General features: G+C 40.2%; 1 protein-coding gene across 1 annotated transcript in view; it reads right to left on the minus strand.

The window, feature by feature from the left end:
- Sox5 (SRY-box transcription factor 5) overlaps positions 1-18,039 on the minus strand; it is a 732,928-nt gene that overhangs the window by 696,189 nt on the left and 18,700 nt on the right. The window contains exon 2 of the mRNA XM_090324494.1: positions 14,416-14,492. The gene's annotated coding sequence lies outside the window, so the exon portion shown is untranslated. The remainder of the gene's footprint in view (positions 1-14,415; positions 14,493-18,039) is intronic.

The raw sequence follows: 18,039 nt of genomic DNA on the forward strand, positions 1-18,039 counted from the left end.
ACCAAATAAACACAGCCCTGGTACTATTGAAATGCAATGATCCAGATAGATGCTTGAAATGTTGCTACAGCCAGTGAAGCCACTGCTAGTTTACAACACTATAGGAAGATTTTCACGTGTGTCATTCTCCCTAAATATTAAAAGATGGTCATTTGTTCAGCAATCCTTCCGTGTCTACCACTCCTTTGAAAATCAGCCTCTGTCTTTCTCGGCTCCATGGACATTGTATGGCTTCTGCAACAACTTCATGCTCAATCAAACGCACAGGTGAAAGATTTATATTTGTGGATCTGTTGTGGGACCCCTGAGAGCCTTCTCTTCTCCCCTCTGTCCTTTCTACTTCTCTCTTCTCTCTTCCCCTCCTCTCCCATCTCATCTCCTCTTTCCTCCTCTTCTCTCCTTTCTCCTCCCTTCTCTTCTCCTCCCCTCCCTTTCCTCTCCTTTCTTCTCTCTTATCTTCTACTTTCTCTTCCTCTCTTGTCTATTTCTCCTCTTCTTCCTCTCTACTCTCCTCCTTTTCCTCCTCCTATTCTTCTTGGCTATCTTTTTCCTCTCCCTCTCTAGTTCTCTCTCTCCTTCCCCCCATGGCTTTGACTGGAAGTAGCTCCATGACTCTGAGATCTTTATTTGACACTTTCCTAAAACAGCTGTCTTCCCCTCCCCAATTTCTCTCTCACACATAATCTTCCATTCACATATTTTTTTATGCGCTGGTTCTAGGACTTGAATACAAGAGAGTCTATGAGACTCTTATCTCCATGTAAGCCACCAAAAGCCAGAAGTGGAGCTGTGGCTGGCAGCCTTGAATGGAGAAAGATAAGGGACAGTACTTAGATGCTGAGTTCAAGTTTGAGTACAGGCAAATAGGAAGAAAAGAAAGCAAGAGGGGGAGAGAAAGACAGAGAGAGAGAAAGAGGGCAAGAGAGAGAGGGCGAGAGAAAGGCGGGGAAGGAGGGAGGAAGAGAGGGAAAGAGGGAAGGAAAGAATAGAATAAAGGACAAAAGAAAGGCAGGTTTCATATCCATCGTATTTTCCTGTTCTATTGTCTGCCCCTCCATCTCTGCTATATTTACTGCTTTATTCACAGCCAAGCAACAATATTTAATAATTAGCAGTGATTATTACCTACCCCTCTGTTCTAAGAAGGGTTCTTGGGGAATTTTCCAGCAAATTCTAGCAAAAGTGTTAAGAAATTAAGAATTGTGAAATATCTCTAAGCAGCCATTTGCCAAGAGTCCAGGAGTTGGAGTGGCCATTTGAAACATAGTTTGAAAGAACAGTTTAATTCCTTTCCACTGTACTTAAAGTATCATTTTTTATTGTTATTAAAATTGGCTAATGTCAACTGAAAGACCAAACTACTCTGCTCTCAGCGGCCTGAACCACTGGGGTAAGAAATTATAATGATTAGTTATTAGAGTGGAAAACCATTACATGAATACAAGTAGAGTCAGCAAGCAACAACTAGATAATTTCTGCCTAACTCTTGGGTAATTAATGCAGGAAGAAAATAACATGCACATATTGGAAATGAAGAATTATAGATTTGCACTTATTTTCCTTTCGGTGGCAATTAAATTAAGTATCTTTGATTTCTCACCTGTTACCATGGTTATTTGCAGGTCATTAATGGTTTCGAGTGTAATAGTTACATTAAAATTACAGCTCTTTCAAGTTCACAAATCCTGTTGGCTGAGGGAAAGAGAGCTGCCGATTGAATTAAATTGTTTAAGTAACTTGAAAACACAGAAATCCTGCATTTTGCTGCTACCTGATTTGCCTGAGATTTTTGAGCAGTAAAGAGATTTTTTTTTCAACAAGCAGGTGTTTTCAACATTGTAAATTCGAAATTCTAACGAAGCTTATAACCTTCTTTACACAGGTAATGTTACTCATTCCACTGAGCAACGAACACCACAAATTCTCTTTCTTTCCCTATGGAATAATCCTTACAAAATTATACATTCATGATTTGATTAATGTATTTGTTACACACACACACACACACACAGGACTTATATGTATTGAGATACAAAGGTGGTCTATATTTTAACATATTTGGAAGTTCTGTGTTTAAGACTTCAAATCAGTAATTTGAACATAAAAAGTTTCAGCTAGGTGCTGGCAACTCATGCCTATGATACCAGCTACCCAAGGATTCTGAGATCTGAGGATCTCAGTTCGAAACCAGCCTGAGCAGGAATGCTCATGAAAGTCTTATCTTCAATAACTACTCAGAAAAAAAAAAAAAAACAGAAGTGGTGCTGTGGCTCAAGTGGTAGAGTATTAGCCTTGAGCACACAAAGGCTCAGCGACAGAGCCTAGGCCCTGAATTCAAATCCTTAAAAAAGAAAAAAAAAAGACAAAAGGAAAAAAGAAAGGAAAAAACTTTCTAATTGAATACTTTCAGTATTTAAAAAAAAAAGTCACCATGATGAAAAGTTTTCATCAGCTGCGTGAATGTAGAGATTTTTTTTTTTCCAATTTGAAATTTGACAATGAAGTGAATGATAAGAGACTTGCTGTGTATAGGAAGAAATAACTCAGGAAACAATATAAATCTTCCCCCGTTGAAAAAAAATAAGATTCCCTTGGCTGTACTAAGATTTTTCTAGAAGTATAAAAATAATTTCGTACTTCTAAAAGTAAGACATCAAGTTTAGGCATTTCATGTTGAGAGTGTATGTGTGTGAGAGAGAAACAGAGACAGAGTCAGAAAGAGCCAGAGCCAGAGCCAGAGAGCAATAAGACAGAGACAAAAAGAGAGAGCCCATCTTTAAAAAGATATATAGGTATATATAAAAAAATACCTGAAAAAAATCATTATATGTAAATTGGGCCTTTTAGAAAGCACAGGAAGAAGACAATACACTTGGGATACTGAACGAGCTTTCATTCTCCCAGTGCAACTTGAAATAATTCCTCAAGTAAGACTTCAGGGAGAAGAATCAGAGGTGAGTAAAAAATCAAGGATTGCAGACCCAGGAAAGTACATGTGGCATGGACTATAGAAAGAAGCTCCCATACCTGGCTTTAGTTAAGAGACAGTCAATTCTTCATGTCTGACCATTATGTCCCAGAGACATGCAGAAATGCAATGTCGCTTTCTTTTGTTCTTTTCCATTTCCAGTGCACCTTTCTCTCTCTGTTCCTCCTCCTCCTCCTCCTCTTCCTCCCCCTCTCCCCCACCACTCTCTTGGTGTAGCCATTAACTACATTGACAGGTTGACAGGTTGAAAGAAAGAAATAAAACACTCGAGCATTGTTTTCCGTGCATGTATTCATCATCGCTGCCAAACACAGAATATTGAGGAGATTGTTTACCCTCTCCTGTCAGCTCTCAAAATTACAATCCAATTCTTGGGAAGCCTCACCCCTTTTCCTACCAGAAGAACATGCTAGAAATTCATACTGTTCCCAGAAATCCTTCATTTGTTTCAAATGCTGAATTTTCTCTCTTCTCCTCCCTCACTCCCCCTGTTTTATGCCAGTCCCAGCACTTGAACTCAGGACCTCTCTCCTCACAATTGACGTTTTTTCCCATTCAAGACTGGGGCTCTTATCCCTGCAGTTATAGCTCCATCTCTGCCCCTTTGTGTGGCTAGTTTAATTGGAGATAAGATTTATGGTCCTCAGATCTCAGTCTCCTGAGGAGCTGAGATTAGAGGTGTGAGTAGCTTGCCCCAAACTGGTACTCAACTCTATTTATGCGTTAGTCCCTTTTCTTATATGTGCATTACAGAGGCAATTAATCTAGTTATACACAGGATGTCAGTATTACCTTATATAAATAGAAGTATTATAATAGAAGTATTACCTTATATAAATACAAGTACACATACTTTAGACAAAAAAATGAAGTCAAAACATCAAATTATAAAGACTAAATTTCAAAATGTTAGGAAATTTCTCGCCCTAGAAGATTCTTTTGGCCTCAATGTAGAATGTCTTTCCCCTATGATTTATTTACACATCTTCTTCTTCTCCTTCTCCTTCTCCTTCTTTTTCTTCTTCTTTCTTTCTTTTTCTTCTTCTCTCTTTCTTTTTTTGTTCTTTTGGTTTCTTTTTTTTTTTTTTTTGGTGCCAGTCCTGGAGCTTGAACTCAGGACCTGGGTACTGTCCCTAAGCTTTTGTTCAGGGCTTAGTGCTCTACCACTGAAGCCACAAACTCCATTTCCAGCTTTTTGGTGGTTACTTGGAGATAAGAACCGCATGGCCTTTCTACTCTGGCCAGCTTTGAACAACAATCCTGAGATTTCAGCCTGGAGACTTTCTGAGTAAACTAGGAAAATAGACTTGTTATAACAAGCCCCAAAATAACAAAATAATTGTTTTAAAGAAGAATTGTAACCCTGGTTAAGTAAGTGGAAGTAAGGAAGATTATATTAATTAGCAAGGCAAATATATAGGAAAACCTTAGTGGAACTGAAAAACCTAATTCTATTATTAGTTTAAACAAATGCTCTGACTATTCACCTCTCTCTCTCTCTCTCTCTCTCTCTCTCTCTCTCTCTCTCTCTCTCTCTCTCTGTATATATTATCTGCTATATTTAGATTTTGGAAATTAGTAACTCCTGTAATTCAGAGAGTCAACTGTTCCTGGCATCAAAAAACAAATTTTAAAACTGAGAATCTCAACATTGAAGATAATGTAGTTTGGCAAAGCACAACCCAAGCTCGATGACATAGCCAGGAATCACAGAAGTTGTGCAATCACTAATAAAGCCATCCATTCTCGCTTGCAACCTTTCACCCCTCATGACGATTTGCATATTTCTCACAACCCAAATGATAACTTGCTCTTCCAGAGACTAAATTGTGGTATCTGGTGTTCAATTCATATTTATAGAGGTCACTCTTTTTTAATGGCGGCTGCCACAGGGACAAAGAGGAGGAGCAGAGGTGACACTGGGAATGCATATGGTTCCTCAAGTTTGCTTGTTTTTCTATGGGTATATTGAAAGCTAGCTCTGAGGTCCCCTTTTCTCACATTTACTGCTCTGTTCCTCTCCAGTTCTGTGGCCTTGACTATTCTCAGCACTGAAATGAATCATTGTTCACAACAGAATCCGAGAAATACGTACTTCTATTATTACACAGAAAAGCAAGATTCACAACGGGCGTGGTGGCTTATGTCTGTCATCCCAGCTACTCAGGAGGCTGAGATCTGAGGATTGTGGTTCAAAGCCAGCCTGGGCACTAAAATCCATGAGACTCCAATTAACCACTAGAAAATGAGAAGTGGGGCTGTAACTCAAGGGGTAGGGTGACAGCCTTGAGCTGAAGAGCTCAGGGACAGCACCTAGGCTGACAAAAATAAAAAATAAAAAAGCAAGATTCACTTTGCTTTTCTTTGGGACTTGAACTCAGGGCCTGAGCACTGTCTCTGAGCTCTTTAGCTCAGGGCTAGCACTCTACCACTTTGAGTCCCCAACTCCACTTCCAGTTTTTGAATAGCTCCTTGGAAAGAGTCTCTCAAGGACTTTTCTACTTGAGTTGGCTTTGAACCATGATCTTCAGATCTCACCCTTCCAAGTAGCTAGGACGACAGGAGTGAGTCACCAGCTCCTGGCTTCGATTCACTTTTCTTTTGGACATTGATCACAGGGCTTGCTTTTTCTAAAGTTGCGCTCCAGTGCATTCCTAACTTTTCCTGGTTGAGGCTGATCTGACTCAGGTTGAGTCCTAATTCGGTCTCTTCCTGGTGGTTAAGCTAATAAGATTACTTAATTTTTCCTACTCTCCATTTTTTTCTTTTTATGGTGTACTGCTCTTGAGGATTGAACTCAGGACCTAGGCACTGTTTCTGAGCTTTTGTGCTCAAGGAAAGTGAGTACCACTTCTGGTTTTTGCTGGTTAGTTGGAATTAAGAGCCTCGGGGACTTTTCTGTTGAGGCTGGCTTTGAACTGTCATCCTTTAGATCTCAGTTTTCCGAGTAGCTAAGTTTATAGGCATGAGCCACCAGTGCCTAAAGTAGCCTCAGTTTCTTCTGCTGGAAAATGGATATGATCGCCATACAGACTTCACAAAATACTTAGCAGATTCATACCAGATGTTACATGAAAAGCTCAAATAATACCAGACACAAAGAAATCTGTCAGGAAATGAGAGTTGCTGCAAACATTCTGCCCCGAGCACTGAACCCGTGTCAGGAAGTTTTACAGGTGGTGTGTAGAAATTAAAATGGTGAAGACAATTCCCCAGCAAAAACCAACCTGAGAATGGCAAAGCCTTCTGAAACCACATGAGAATCTAGCCTGCTCCATCAATGATTGAAAGCCCCGGCTTACCAGAATAGGAGCAATCAGTCTCAATCCAGCAAACCCTAAAGCAAGTGTGAAGACCCAGGGATGGAAAATGATGATAGAGAGATCTCCCTTCCAGGAGGAAAATGGAGCCCTTGCCAAGAATCTTCAGAAACTTTCTTTTTAAACAAAAGTGCATTGGTTTTATTGCCTCTGTGTCATCTTCCTGTCTCATTTCCTCTAGGGAACTTGATTGTGGGTGGGTAGATTCACTAAATCAGCTAGGCAAATCAGTTCTTTTGACCTATGATGCCTCCTAATCTATAGAGAGAGGGACCTCTGTATGCTTTTCCCAGCACGCGCCAAGGAAAACTCCAGAAAGTAGAGCCATTAAAAGCATCTCACAAACGGGATGCTCTAGTGGCTCTAATCTTAGCCACTCAGTATGCTGAAATCTGAGGATCCCAGTTCAAAGCCTGCTCAGGCAGGAAAGTGTGTGTGAGAGATTCCTGTTTCTAATGAACCAGCAAAATGTGAAAAACTGGGGTGTGACTCAACTGGTAGAGCAACATTCATGGGTAGAAAAGTCAAATTAGACCATGAGGCCCTGAGTTCAAGCCCCAGTACTGGAACACAATAATAATAATAATAATAATAATAATAAATAAATAATAATAATAATAATAGTTTAAAGTTACTGTCAGAGTGGCAGAAAGAAGCTCAGTGACAGTGCCTAGGCCCTCAGTTCAAACCCCAGGACTAGCATTAAAAAAATGGTAAGCGGCCGGGAGTGTGGCCTAGTGGTAGAGTGCTTGTCTAGCATGCACAAAGACCGCAGTTCGATTCCTCAGTACCACATACAGAGAAAAAAGCTGGAAGTGGTGCTGTGGCACAAATGGTAGAGCCTTGAGAAAAAGTCCAAGGACAGTGCTCAGGCCCTGAGTTCAAGACCCACGACTGGCAATGAAAAACTAGTAAGAACAAAACGGGTAAGAAATTGCTTACTCTAGATTTTATATGAGTTTGGTATTGAACAATTATGTGGATTTCACATCATCCGTTATTCAATGTCCTTTTTTTCCCCCCTCTCAGATATTTTAGGATCATGGAAATGAAATCTCAGTAAGGAAAGATACCATGACAAAAATAATTAGGAATATTAGTAGAGATATGTGTTATATCTTGATAGAAAAGTAAGAGCTGCTCATTTGCGATGCCCATTTGTAGAAATGAAAAAAAAATACAAGCACACTATTATTTCTGCCACACATTACAAATGTATAAAAATTACTGATGTGAGAGTATATTCATAAGGGCAGAGTAGTTTTTTCTTACTTCCTATTATTTACTTATTTATCAAGTTATTATGAGTGCAAAACACAGGTCTTGAACTCAGGGCCTTATGGGCTCTTGCTTGGCTTTTTCAATCAAGGGTAACACTCTACCACTTGAGCCATAGCTCTACTTTTTAGTTTTAGGGTGCTTAACTGGAGCTAAGAGTCTCATAAAATTTCCTGCCTTGAATCATGCTCCTCAGATCTCAGACTCCTGAGTTACTTGTCTGGCCTGTTCTTTTATATGTTGCATTTTTCTGTGTCCTAAATCACTACTGGATGCTCAGAAAAAGCAGATTACAAGTGCCAGTATTCGAAAGTCTACTGGTTATATGATACAACATATATCATCAACTGTAGGATTTATAGTCATAACATTTACGTATCACATTTCTCCTAGGACAATCCAATTTATAAAGTGCCTGTGGTGTGTACATAAGGCATAATCATAAATCACTTACATTAAACAATGTCAACAGGCAAAACACACAAAGGGTTCCTTCTAAATTTTCCACACTGGAATTAATAATGTTTTTGAAGGAAAAAGGGAGCGAGGGAGGGAGGAAGGAAGAAAGAGGAAGAGAGGGAGGAAGGAAGAAAGAAAACAGGGTGCCAGTGACTCAGGCCCTAATCCCAGCTACTCAGGAAGCTGAGATCTGAAGATCACAGTTCAAAGCCAGCCAGGGCAGAAAAGACTATGAGACTCTGATCTCCAGTGAACTACCAGAAACCAGAAGTAGAGCTGTGGCTCAAGTGGTAGAGGGATAGCCTTGAAATTTACACACAGTGCCAAAGGCCTGAGTTCAATCCCCAGGACTGGGGAAAAAAAAAATAGAGGGGGGCAGGGAGGGAGTGGGGAGAGAGGGAGGAAAGAAAGAAAGAAAAACAAGAAAGAAGGAAATGAGGAGGAGAGGGAGGAGGGGAGAAATAAAACATAAAAGAAGGAAGCAAAGAGAAAGAAATAAAGATTATATATATATATATATAGAGAGAGAGAGAGAGAGAGAGAGAGAGAGAGAGAAACCAAGTGAGATTCACAGCACAAACAGTAGAATCAGTGATTTCCTTCTCTCCTTACTTCTTTCTTTTCCTTTTTTCCCCTCCCTTCTTTCTCTCACCCTTTCTTTCTTTCTTTCTTTCTTTCTTTCTTTCTTTCTTTCTTTCTTTCTTTCTTTCTTTCTTCTTCCCCCCTCCCTCCTCCTTTCTTCCCTTTCCTTTCTTCTTTTTTCTCCCTCCCTTCTTCCCTTCCTTCTTTCTCTCGCCCTTTCTTTCTTCTTTTCTCCCTCCCTCCCTCCCTTTTTCTCTCCCTCCCTCCCTCCCTCCTCCTCCCCTTCCTTCCTTCTTTTTTATCTCCTTTTCTCTTTCACTCTTTCTGTGCTAGTCCCAGGGCTTGAACTATCTCTGAGGGCTTGCTTTTGTCCTTGCTGTTATCTTTGCCTTCTCAATGCTAGCACTCTACCACTTGAGTTAAAGCTCAGCTAACTGGAGATAAGACCCTGACAGATTTTTTTCCTGCCCAGGCTGGCTTTGAACCATGGTCCTCCGATCTCAGCCTCCTGAGTAGCTGGGATGCGGGAGCCACTAGCACCTGACTGGCCTGGCTTTTGTACCTGTTTTCTTTCTCCAGTCGTGACCAATTCAGAAAGGTTTTAGACAGCTTGAACAATCTAGGTTCTTGAGTCCCTGGCTTAAATTGATTCCTTCTTGCTCCAGCCAAGGCTCTTTAAACTGATTTAAAAAAAAAAAGGAATGACAAGTCACATTTGTGAAAACATGGAATCTTATCTGAAAAACACACATGAGCCAATGAGTTGGACATCAAAACCACTCAGTTTGAATTTCCTCGGAAAGCCATGGAGTTTTCCTGTAGCCTTATCCCACACGTTTGATATGAACATTGGTTTGTTTCTTCTATCGGGATGAAATTGTGCTAAAAACAAAACCAAACCAACAACAACAACAAAACCCTGAATTGTCAGGGTATCTGCTTGTGGCTCTCATCCTAGTTACGCAGGAAGTTGACAGAATAAAAACCCACTTGGAAGTGAGCTGACACCAGGAAGTCCAGGAGACTCTTATTTCTAATGAAACAGCAAAAAGCTGGAAGTGGAGCTGTGGCTCAAGTGGTATAGCACCAGCCTTAAATTTAAAGTCCAGTCAAGAGTGTAAAGCCCTGAGCTAAAGTTCTACTATGAACACACACACACACACAGACACACACACACACACACACACAATTTGGCTTTTCTGAATCTGTTAATCTGGTAAATTAAATATATTGTGGTTTTTGCAAACTTATTACATTCCTAAATACTTATATTTCACTGTCACTAATTTGTTGTTTGAGGTATTTCTCATGAAATGTTATTAGACATACAAAAGAGCGTTGCTGAACTGGGAATCTGAGTTCCATCCCCACTACCTTCGCAGTGGGCAAAGAAACTCACTTTAGTCACACATGAAATGTTCTAGCTTTAAATCTTTGCCACAAAGTATATTTCCTGCATGCGTGGTCATATCACAATACCATTACGAAAAATCTTTCGGTGATTAAGAACCACAAAAAAAAACAAAAATAAACAAAGCAAAATAAAACAACTTAGCATTGGTGCTGGTGGCTCATATCTGCAATCGTAGTTACACAGGAGACTGAGCTTTAAGCATGAGGGTTCGAAACCAGCCTGGGGCAAGAAAATCATAGGATACCTCCAATTACTAAATAAACAAATGCCATGCAAATGTAAACAAATGTCATGCAAATGTACACAAATGAATTAACAGGAGATTCGGGGAGAAGTCAAACAGTGTAATTCCTTAGAAAGGCAAAAATCATAGTTCCATAAAATAAACACCAGGAAGTGAGTATTTCAAAGCGGTAGGGTGGAGTCCAGGGGCTGTGAGTTTGGCCTAGTGGTAGAGTACTTGCCTAGCATGCACGAAGACCTAAATTCGATTCCTTGGTACCACATACATAGAAAAACCAGAAGTGATGCTGTGTCTCCAGTGGTAGAGCTCTAGACTTGAGAAAGCCCAAGGACAGTGCTCAGGCCCTGAGTTCAAGCCCTAGGAATGGAATAATAATAATAATAATAAAGAGTGAGGGGGGTACATGGGAATGTGGAAAGGAATGACGTGAATCAAGGTGCACTGATTCGTTCAATGGCAACTTGATATATACATACAAAATTAAAGGTAGTTTATTAAAATACCAATAAATTACCTTCTTTTCTCAATTACTTTCATTTCTTAATTGACTCAGCTGAAGGAATTTGGAATGAACAAGTATATAGATTGCCACAATCCTTCCTTCCTTCCTTCCTTCCTTCCTTCCTTCCTTCCTTCCTTCCTTCCCTCCCTCCCTCCCTCCCTCCCTCCCTCCCTCCCTCCCTCCCTCCCTCCCTCCCTCCTTCCTTCCTTCCTTCCTTCCTTCCTTCCTTCCTTCCTTCCTTCCTTCCTTCCTTCCTTCCTTCCTCCTTGTTTCTCTCTCTTCCCCTCTTTCTCTTTCTTTTTGTTTCTGTCACTCTCTAACATCCAGACAGCCTCAGTTGATCAATAGTACCCCATTTCCTTCTGAAACACAACCCCAATTCCTTCTCCACAGGGGGACAAAATAGAATCAATCCTTCCGTGTGTTCTGAGAGCATTTCACAGGAACAGTTAGCAGCCTAATCAAAACCAATCAGTACAACAAATTGAGAACTAATAAAAAACAATACAGAGAGATTTTCAAATAAGTTACAAAAATGCTTCTGGGAAAACAGACATTCTTTTCTGCTAAATTTAAAGCCTGAAATAATGATGGAATCCAGGAAATTTTTACTGGCCACCATCTTGCCACCAAATGAAGCCATTAACAATGCTGTTCCATTTTCCATCTATTTTGATGTGCACGGCCTCACACCAAGCTTCTCCACACCATTTTCACAGCTGATTAATTAGGACTGTCTGTCCAATCTATTACTCCTTTCTCTGCTACTTTTGCCTCTTCTTCTTATCTTTAACCCCTCTGTATAGGTGCCAAGAGCACACGGTATATGTAATTTCTCAACTCCACACAGAGGGATTTTTGTCCATTTTCCTGTCCTTTCAACCAGGATTGTTCTCCAGGGGGGGAGACGGGGAGGGAAGAGGAAAAAAAAAATAATAGAATGTAAAAACAAGCTTCAAGAGGAAAACCATGTAATCACTTTCATTAACTGTGGATCAAATCAAGATTTTCTTTTATTTTTTACACACTGTTCTAACTACTCAGGAGGCTGAGATTTGAGGATCATGGTTCAAAGCCAGCCCAGCAGGAATGGTCAATAGAATCTTGTCTCCAATGAACCACCAGAAACCCTGACTTAGCTGGAATGATAAGCATGCGTTCCTGAGTCCAGCAAGAATCATTTTCTTTCTTCTTTTTCTTCTATTTTTTTTTAATGCATTGGAGTCTCACTAAAAGTAACTCCTAGAGTTTCTAACACTTGCCACTGGCTGCACAAAGACCAAGAGTAAGTATTCACCATGACAGGAATAGGCTGATAAACATAGTAGAGCCATCCATTTTCAAGGCCGATATATGCTCTGTCCCCTGGTTGGTCATTCAAAGAAATGCCACACAACTCACAAGATAATATCATTTTTGCAACTCGGTCAATGTTGGGACACCATGCGAAGGGAAACAGCTTTTAGATCCTTCTAACTCCTTCTACATCCTTCTTCTATTTTCCTTCCTAGCTGTTCACAGAAGCCCTCAAATAGTAAACCACGTTAAACCTACTTGGGTCACAGTATAGGAACCTCTGATATTTATAACCCTGATGAATGGCTTTCCATTTATAATAAATAAATAAATAAATTTACACTCTACTCATAATTTCCTGAGGGGACCAAGAGTTTCATTCAAAAAAAAAAAAAAAGAAAGAAAGAAATTGTCACAGCATTTATCTACGCAAAGATGACAGATTTGGTCGGGTGAAATGAAATGCTTTTAAAAAATTAAAATCATACTGCCAACAAGAAAAACAACATGTCTGCGTCTGGTTTGCTCACATTTTAAGAAGATCAACACTACAATCTCGGCAGTTACGACATTTAATCAAGGTAGTGTATAAAACCACTTATTAAATTATGCCCCAATACATCATGATGAGGGTTATGGAAAAATCACTTGGAACTACTCGAACATCGAGTCAGACTTAAATTTTCTACTTTATTTCCTACCGCAACTCCTTTCTTTTAAGCCATAAAATACACTAAATATCAATGCCATAAAGTATTTCTTATTTATATTTATGGCATTTACTTAGGTCTGCCTGGCTACTTCCAGTGTGCTTCATAGTTTATTGCAATTTGTAATCTACTATCAACTTGTAAGGGATTTATTCTGAATCAGATGAAATTCATCTATTTACCAAACACCAGCCTATTTTATTCTGCAATAGGGATGTTGCTCATTCTGCAAGATCAATGAAAGAAAAGGCAAACGACAGTAATTTCCCCTAAAATAACTGACCAGAAAGCAGGAATTATCCCTTTGGAAAAAGAAATACACATTGTTTCATTTTCCTGACATCCCTAATTTTTACTGAGTTGCTTTCAAATTCACGCAATTATACAAAACACATTCTTATTTTAACTTATTTTTTTTCACAAAAGGTATTTATATGTGTATTTTTCAATTATGCCATTTTAAAGGTGACTATTTTATTATTTTGTCATTCTTTTTTCCCACATATTTTATTGTAGTGAATAGAAGGGTTCCATTATATTCACCAGATAGAAGGTGCATTATTTCACCTACATTGATACCTTTTCTCATGTCTTGCTCCCCATTTCCTTCCTCCCATCCCCGCCCCTCATCTTTTTTCCCCCTTTCCCTATCTGACTTCAAATAACCAAAGAAGTATATATGCAATATATCAGATAACCAGGTAAAACACTTAACAATATGAGATAACCAAGGTACAGCAATAGAGATGAGAGATAACAGTACATTAAGGACAGCAATCACTCATAATATGGCTTTTGTTTCCTTATCCTGGAGGTCCTTTCATTTAGTGTCATACTATTTGGCCTAATGTCTCTAGATTTTGCTCTATTGTAAATCTCTGCTAGGAGAGCCCAAGGTTTCTACTGATTATGACAAATGAGGGAAACCATTGAGCCTAAGTTCCTTTGGGTCTGGCTTACTTCACTTAATATGATTTTTTCCTAAGTCTTTCCATTTCCTTACAAATGGGGTGATGTCATTCTTTCTGACAGCAGCATAGAATTCCATTGTGTACAAATACCACAACTTGTTGATCCACTCATCAACTGAGGGACATCTAGGTTGGTTCCATATCTTTGCTATGGTAAATACCACAACAATGTTCACTGCAGCACTGTTTAACTTATTTTGAAAAGAATATATCCTATTACTCTATAAGTTATTTTTTTTAAAAAAATTGAATCTTAGAACCCAGGATGAATGGTTCATGCCTGTAATCCTAGCTACTCAGGAAGCTGTTCAAAGCCAACCAACCAGCAAAAACCAGATGTAGAGCCATGGCTAAGTGGTAGAGAGCCAGCCTTGAGTGGAAAAACCAAACGGACAGCACACAGGCCCTGAGTTCAAGACTCCAGTACACAACACCCACACACACAACAAAAAAAAAATCTGAATTTTTTAAATAACTTGGTTTGACCGTGTGAACCACTCTGCCATCAGCTCATCCACTCATTCCAAAATGACCCCTTCAAATTCGTGTGAAACTTGTCTGCAAAATTCTCCATGTGGATGAAGACGGCTTTGTGTTGTGCTTAGGGCAAATTCAACACTACACATAATAAACATTAATATCCTACATACCCCAGTGGATCGCTAACTCCTGGAAGGCAGAAACATACAATTCATCATCTTTGAGTCGCCACTGGCCAGCACAGCACCTAGGGAATGACACAGAATCCGTGAATGTGTTTAAATGAAGTAATACGGGGTTGGTTGGCATTTGACTGGTGAGATCAGAATTCAAGGAAATAACCATTCTATACATCAACCTTCTCCTCTACCCTATATCAGAAAAAAAAATAGCAATGGACTCTATCATAATGGGGGTTCTTAGGGATTAAATTGGGGGGCTCCTGGTTGTTACAGGCAGGTGCTTGGACCATTGTAGTCATTCTGCCCGCCCCTTTGTGCCTCTGATTATTTTTGAGGTAAGATCTCACCTCAAGCCTGAGCCAGCCTGGACTTTGATCCTCCTGTTTGTGCTTTCCCATGTTTCTGGGAATGAGAAGAATATACCATGGTAGCCAGGCATTGAGCTTCCTCCATAACTGGAGAATCACACCCCCAAATCATGATTTCCCCCCCCCATCTCTACCTCCTGGGTAGCCAGGATTCCAGGCTTGAGGCACTGTACCAGGCTTTATCTAAAAGGAAAAATGACACCAATAACTTTATTCTAAAGACACTCCTTGCTCCTAAATCCTTATTGGAAGATGGGCCAAGGCAGGCAGTATATTAGGTGTACATTAGGGACAAATTGAAATAGGTTACTTGGGCGTATCATTCCTTAGAAAGGAAAAATCCAACTTGAGCAAAATAAAACTCCAGAAGTGGGTACTCAAAAGGGGTGGGGAGGGATGAAGGGTAAAGGGGTACATAAATAAAACAAGAGGGGGGCAATGCAGTCAGCAAAATCAAGAAGAATGAGGGAAGGGGTGGATGAGAATGTGGAAAAGGAGGTTATCAATCCAGACACCTCATATTCACAAATTGCTTTGCTCAACACCAAGGAGGGAAGGAAGGAAGGAAGGAAGGAAGGAAGGAAGGAAGGAAGGAAGGAAGGAAGGAAGGAAGGAAGGAAGGAGGGAAGGAAGGAAGGAAAAATAATTGAAAAGAAAATAGTCCTTATTATAATTGATGATCTCTTGTTATTTATTTCAGATCGTGTCCTCTGGCGTTAAGATAACCGAAGTCTGACTCGTGCCTCTGCCCCTCACTGTGTATTTACATACTCTGGGTTCAATTCGTTGGTCTTGGTAAAATCCGATCAACTGTAAAATAAAGATAATTGTAGGATCTTTCCAATAGTGTGGTCGGAAGGATAAAAGAAGAGACTGCTCAGCCTGTGACCTCATGCCCAGAAAACACTGCTGCCAGGAATGATGGCTTGTTGTCATTTTTTTTCTTCAGGCCCACCCCATTCCATGTGGGAAAGAACTGAACTTGTCCAAAGAAAGATGCCCTTTGCTTGCCTCTGCTCCTCTCCCAGAACTCAAATTGTTCTAGGATTATCCTTGATTGCCTGTTGGGGCAGGGGGGAGGAGCAGGTGTGGTCAATCAACCATCTACTGCTACCATTTTGTCTCTGTAAGGAGACAGACACGGAGGGCTTCGGTTCAGCATGGACATTGAGCACTGGATGTGAGCAAAACCCTGAAGGCTGATGGAAGTCTTTGAGATTTGCCATGCACAAACCAAATGAGTCTCATGAATGTAACATCCCTGAAACAGAAGCTCTGGGCTTGCTTCTTCCTCAGACACTGCCATGTGTATCTACCCTTGGCTATAGCGTGTGTGTGTGTGTGTGTGTGTGTGTGTGTGTGTGTGTGTCCATCTTAGGGCTTGAACTCAAGAGCCTGGACCCTGTCTCTGAGCTTTTGTGCTCAAAGGCTACCACTTGAACCCCACTTCCATTTTTCTGGTGGTTCATTGGCACCTCACAGACTTTCCTGTCCAGGCTGGCTTCAAACTGTGATCCTCAGCTCTCAGCCTCCTGAGTAGCTGGGATGACAGATTCAGCACCTAGCTGAATCTTTTCCATCTTCTTCTGTAGAACAAACAAAACATTTACGTATGAATAGGAAACTGACTGCTACCAATGGAATTTATGTAAGCTAGCTCAGTATTCTCAGAGAAGTCACCATGATCTTTCAGGACATCCAATTAACTGCATTTCAGGGTTAGTTTATTCTGTTTGCATAGCTACATCCCAGTTCATATTTCTATCTCACTGAAAGGGTAATCTCCAATCCCAGTCTAATCTTTTGAACTGAATGAAGGTAAGCACCGAAGACCTGAGTTAAATTGCCAGTGATAATAGGAGAACTGGTACCATGAGGGAGACAGCTGAGCAGTGAGACCTAATTGAACAAGAATAATAAATAGTAAGAAACAAATGCTTGGGGCCGGGAGTTTGGCCTAGTGGTTAAAGTGCTTGCCTAGCATGCATGAAGACCTGGGTTCGATTCCTCGGTACCACATACATAGAAAAAAGCCAGAAGTGGTGCTGAGGCTCAAGTGGTAGAGCTCTAGCCTTGAGAAAGTCCAAGGACAGTGCTCAGGCCCTGAGCTCAAGCCCAGGACTGGCAAAAAAAAAAAAAAGAAACAAATGCTTCCGTCTGTGTTTTGTAGAATTTAACGTAAGAAGAAGACTTTAACATGGAAAACTTTGCATGGATTATCTGGCTTAGTTCTCATGGCAGTTCTGGAGGAGAAAAATAAATAAGTAATAAGTATTTTTTTTTATCACCACTGTATTATAAGGAAAACACCAACACACACCAAGAAATTAAGAAATGGGAAAAAGGTCAAACAGCCAGAAAATCCTCAAGACCGATGTAGCTCCTACTCCATATGCAGTACAAGAGTTCAAAGGCAAAAGAAATAATATCGCATACACACACACACACACACACACACACACACACACACACACACACACAGAAGTGATGGATTACATGCTAGAGTGCTAGCCTAGTGTGAAAAAAATAAAGAGCCAATGCCTTGTTGCCTTCCTATGACTTTCTAGCTTGAGAATCTTTATGGAGTTTCTTGAAACCTTATGAATTGAGGTCAAAGGGCAGATTTTATATATTAATTTTAAAGCTCTTTTTTTTGGGGGGGGACATTTCTGGGGCTAGAATTCAGGGCTGGGCTCTGGTCTTTCTTTTGCTCAAAGCTAGTGTTCTAGTACTTGAGCCACATCTCCACTTTTGGCTTTTGGTTTATTAGAGGTAAGTGTCTCATGGATTTTTCCTTCCCTAGGCTGGCTTTGAACCATGGTCCTCAGAGCTCTTCCCTCCTGTATCGCTCAGATTACAGGCATGAGCTACTAATACCCACCCAAGGATTTTACCTCTCCCTGAAGGAATGGCGTATAGCTTTAAAATGACTTCATTCTCCTATTTACATATTTTTTAATAGGGCTATGATGAATCTCCTTCCGCTTGACTCCTATTTTGAGCTGTGATATTTTAATCTCCATTCTTGCTGCAACTTTAGCAGATGAATGTACTCGGTGACAGAGCTCAGAGGAAATAGTATAAATAAAGCAAAGTGGAACTATGACATCTCACATTTTATAGCTTTTTTATTGTAACCCAGGCATAAACAGAGCACAGCTGTGTTATACTTACTGCTGAGAACACTCCCCTGAATTCTCACCCCCTACCGATTTTAAAAAGACAGCCTTCTTATTCCCAAAGC

The sequence above is a fragment of the Megascapheus bottae genome, chromosome 35 (assembly GCF_031878675.1).
Source record: "Megascapheus bottae isolate mThoBot1 chromosome 35, mThoBot2.hap1, whole genome shotgun sequence".
NCBI lineage: Eukaryota > Metazoa > Chordata > Mammalia > Rodentia > Geomyidae > Megascapheus > Megascapheus bottae.